General features: G+C 37.8%; 1 protein-coding gene across 8 annotated transcripts in view; it reads right to left on the reverse strand.

Annotated features, from left to right (window-relative positions):
* The window catches only part of FBXW11 (F-box and WD repeat domain containing 11), a 150,659-nt gene that overhangs the window by 136,618 nt on the left and 9,342 nt on the right, over positions 1-4,699 (reverse strand). For 2 of the 8 annotated variants that reach the window (XM_032260346.1, XM_032260344.1), the window contains exon 2: positions 3,196-3,357. The exons of the other annotated variants lie outside the window; for them this stretch is intronic. The gene's annotated coding sequence lies outside the window, so the exon portion shown is untranslated. The remainder of the gene's footprint in view (positions 1-3,195; positions 3,358-4,699) is intronic. 8 annotated transcript variants of the gene reach the window in all.

Consider the following 4,699-nt stretch of genomic DNA (forward strand, 5'->3'; position numbering starts at 1 on the left):
CATAAAAAAATCTAGGAAACAAAAGCAAGCAGAAGAGGTGAAGGAAGAGGTTTTGCCATAGGGAAAAACCATCCTTGAAAGTAAGCTGAATGAGCATGTCTCAGTCCCAGGCCAGCAGACGTATTACTTCCCTGGTAAAATCTTCCTATATGAAAAGAATATTCCAGTCATTTGGCTTGAGTCTTCAGGTCCCTCTGGCTCGTTGGAAAAAAATTAAACTAGCATATTAATCAGGAACTAGTAAGTAAATCCGCCTATCAGAAATGAATATACTAATTATGTCAACACACTTATATCATCGTAAATTAATAAATTAAAATTTCGGTTTTACACATCAGTCTTGTAAGTTAATGATAGTCCAACCCAGGGATAAGGGGGTGTCTTGGGCATGCTGAGCAGATCAAATTTCTGTAAGTGGTAAACCAAGGGCCGGACCTAGGATGATAGTAAATACTAAATCTCCACATGCAGCTATGTAAATGTAAATTTAATTAAAATTAAGATTAAATATTCAGTTACTTCATTATAAAGCCACACTTCAAAACAGCCACACTGTACTATATTGAACAGTGCCAACACTGAACATCTCAATCACTGCAAAAAGTTCTATGGGACAGCACTGTTCTAAAAGGTAACCTCAAACTAACCTATTCCAAGTTGTTTTAGGAAACAGCCTGACAGCCCTAGATGGCTAACACAGAACCTGAGAGCTGGACTGTTTTCTACAAAAGGTAAGAAATATATAACAACTTTTTCTTTTCCTTTTGCAATGATTTCTTGAAATCAGAATATATAGTTTTAGTCTTTAGGATTTCTGCCCCTCTATTACTAGATGATACTCTAATCTACAGGTAGTATAGAACAGAGGTAAGAAGCATATTCTCTGAAGCCAGGCTGCCTGGGTTCATATCTCATCTTTGTCCCTTATAAGATGTGTGACCTAGAGCATGTTATTTAACCACTCAACCCTTTAGTTTCCTCACCAATAGGGTGGAAATTATGATACCTACCTCATTAGGTTACTACAGTTTGAGTATCCCTAATCCAAAAATACAAAATCCAAAGTGCTCCAAAATCTAAAATGTTTTGAATGACAACATGACACTCAAAGGAAATGCTCACTGAAACTTTTCAGATTTCAGATTTTGGATCAGGGATGTTGAATCAGTATACGGCAAATATTCGAAAATCTGAAAAAATTCCAACATCCTCAACACTTCTGATCCCAAGCATTTTAGACAAGGATACATAAGGATAAAATTAATTTACATGTATAAAGTATCCAGAATCATGCTCAATAAAGAGTAAGTGCCCAGTGTTAACTATTACGTCTGACACTACTACTACCACCACCACCACCAGTGTTAACTATTACTTCTGCTATTACTACCACCACCACTACCACCTGACTATACTTCATATGACATGGTGAAAAATGGCTCACGCCTGTAATCCCAACACTTTAGGAGACCGAGTCAGGCAGATTACTTGAGGCCTGGAGTTCAAGACAAGCTTGGCCAACATAGCAAAACCCCGTCCCTACTAAAAATACAAAAATTAGCTGGGCATGAAGGCACACATCTGTAATCCCAGCTACTTGGGCAGTTGAGACACCAGAATCACTTGAACCTCGGAGGCAGAGGTTGCAGTGAGCCACAGTCTCACCAGAGGGGAAATATTAGCAAATGGGGAAGTATTAAACTAATCAAGGATCACAAAATCAGAGTGTTTGCCTATGATAAAAAGAAATTTTAAGATGAAAGGGAGCAGGATATTCTCCAGAAAGAATATTAAATACCGAAAAGAGTCATGCTTTCAAGAATGTTGCCTGACAATGCCTTACTTGTAAGGATGACAAACCACAGGCCAAAAGAAGTCTATATAATGAGCTACTGAGCTATTTAAATAACTAATAAATACTAAGTAGGAACTGAGAAGATACAGGTTTGAGTTCACTGGACCAAGTGATACTTCCCTGTATAAAGCACATTTCAATATTTAAAGGCATTGTCTCTCCTATACTCCCTAAATTACCTTTATGTTCACTTAATGAACTGACTGAAGATCTGATTTTTCAGTAAGCAAGCATTTAATCATATTAAATGATTAAAATACCATGCCAAACAATGACCCAGCATGTGTTCTCTGAGTGGAAACCTGTTGTAGAAAATCACACCTTGCTCTTGCAGACAGGCAATTTGAAAATCTAGAAGTTGAAGTACAAACTTCAGCAAGTATAGCAAGACGGAAAGAGTCAGAACTTTGAGGACACCTAGACCCAAGCGTAAATCTTGGTTCTACCGTTTACTAGCTGTATGACCTGAGTAACCAGCACTTTATGCTTATGAGCTCCATTTCACTAGCTGTAAAATGCAGGTGAAGCACTATGCCAATTAAATTATATATGTAAAGTGCGTACAAAGGTAACTGGCATGTAGCACATGTTCTCAATAAGCAGTTGCTATAGTTAGTAAGCCTTCCCAAGAAGACCCTCCAAAGAGTCCTCAGAATAAACTATCACCACTTTATGTGAAACTGCAAAAAAAATTTTGACCAGGTATTAACTTTTATATAAATCATGTGAGAATGCTTCAAAGTTACCATTTGTTTTCCATGTTTTACAAGCTATTCCCCAAATATTATGTCCCTATTTACTGTATTTCCTGTTAGACTATGAATAAAAACAATTTGGGCTTACAATAAAAATAACTGAGTTAGGTGTGGTGACTCATGTCTGTAATCCCAACACTTTGGGAAGCCAAGGCAGGCGGATCACTTGAGCCCAGGAGTTCGAGACCAGCCTGGGCGGCATGGCAAGACTCTATCGCTACAAAAAAGAAATTAGCTGAGCATGGTGGCACATGCCTGTAGTCCCAGCTACCTGTGAGGCTGAGGCGGGAAGATCATGTGAGGCCAAGAGGTCAAGGCTGTAGTAGGCCATGTTCATACCACTGCAGACCAGCCTGGGCAACAACTGCCCTTCTTACAGTAAAACAAAGTTTTTACCAGCAATTCAGCCACATATGCCTTCACTGATCCACACCCGAACACGGCCAAACATGACACTATGCAAAAACATCTAATATTTCCTCCTTTTCCTATTAATGGACAAAAGAAATAAAGAAAAATATTTTTCAAAATTTCTTTCAGCGAGTTGAGTTCCACAAAATGAAACAATACAGGGTAATTGCTTACCTGGAAAATATTTTGTACTTCAGATCCACCAATCCAGAATGAATGGGGGTTTTCCCTTTCAGACTAGTCTGAGAAAAGACAGCAGTCAAGCATCTTCCAAGATTCTTTCCGTTTACTGTATCCAGCTTTCTTCAACAAAATCCCAAACATGCACTTCGGTAACTGTTGAAAGACAGAAAGCAATCCATACACCCACCATGGCACCAGCGGCACAGGGCAGCCTCCAAGAAACAGAAGGAAGGGTCAATGGAATGGTGGATCTGAGGCACAGGAAAAAAGTTATAACCCCTGAGTCAGCTATTTGGCATAAAATGCCTGCAGCAGCATTCCTCACCTCTGTGTTGAAAGAAGGATACAAAACTCATGACAAATAATGGAACAACCCTAATATTAATATTTACTCATAATGAAGAGCTGCAGTTTCCAAATGAGAGCAGCTAAAAAACTTATCCTATTGTCCACATAAATTGTCATAGACTATTCAGCTACACTGAACTTCCCTAAGACAGCTCCTCCACCATTACAAAAATAGTATGTCAGCCAAAAATAATGATATTAGAGGGCTCAAATATCTACCATAAAGATATTTATTTATGCACCTAACAAATCTTTTGGTTTGCTACACATAAAACATCATATCTACATATTAACCAAATCCTCTACCCTTAGCAAAAATACACTATGTTTTAAAACATATAATTTAAGAGTGAACTTCTGACTCAATAAAGGCCAGTCCCCTACAATGGCCAATCATCAGTTAAACTGGGGAAAATCATAAAGAATGCTAATAAACAATTTACTAGGTGACATCATTAAATATTAAATCCTGTCCATATTATATCAACATTCTTTTTCTATCTTATCAAATTAGACTACAAATTCTAAACAAACTAAAAGGGAGAGAGAAAAGGCATTCAACAAGACAACAAAGATAAAAACAAAAAGACTGGACTCATTTGCACATAAATTTGCTACTTCCTCAATTGCTACACTACGGCCAAAATGTTCCTGCAGTAATTATAGTAATACCTACCTTACTGAGGAGCTACTAATTGGCCAAGCCCTTTACATTAATTACCCATATTTAATTCTCAAAAAAGATGAGCAGAAAAGTCCCACATCTACTAGGTAGTAGAGCCCATGCCCTTTTCATGGAGCACTATGGACTCCACAATTCAAGGGTCAGAAAGCCTATAATTTCGGAGAGAGAAGAAACCAAGCTTTGCTCTCAAAGGTCCTAAATTAATTAACATCAAAATGGAGAACTATGAAAATACAGAAGAGTAAATATTTCAGCCCAGATGAATCAGTTGAGCCATTCCAAAAGGGTTAATTCCCTAGATCTTGCCATTTAAAATAGCATTTAATTAACAAAGACCCATACAATTCTAAGGCCCACTATATATACAATTTTTTTTTTTTTTTTTTTGAGACAGAGTTTCGCTCTTGTTCCCCGCTGGAGAAAAATGGCGCGAACTAGGCTTAACACAAACAACGCCTCCTG

This window comes from Sapajus apella, unplaced genomic scaffold (genome assembly GCF_009761245.1).
Source record: "Sapajus apella isolate SASKATOON/1434 unplaced genomic scaffold, GSC_monkey_1.0 scaffold117, whole genome shotgun sequence".
NCBI classification, from domain to species: Eukaryota; Metazoa; Chordata; class Mammalia; order Primates; family Cebidae; genus Sapajus; species Sapajus apella.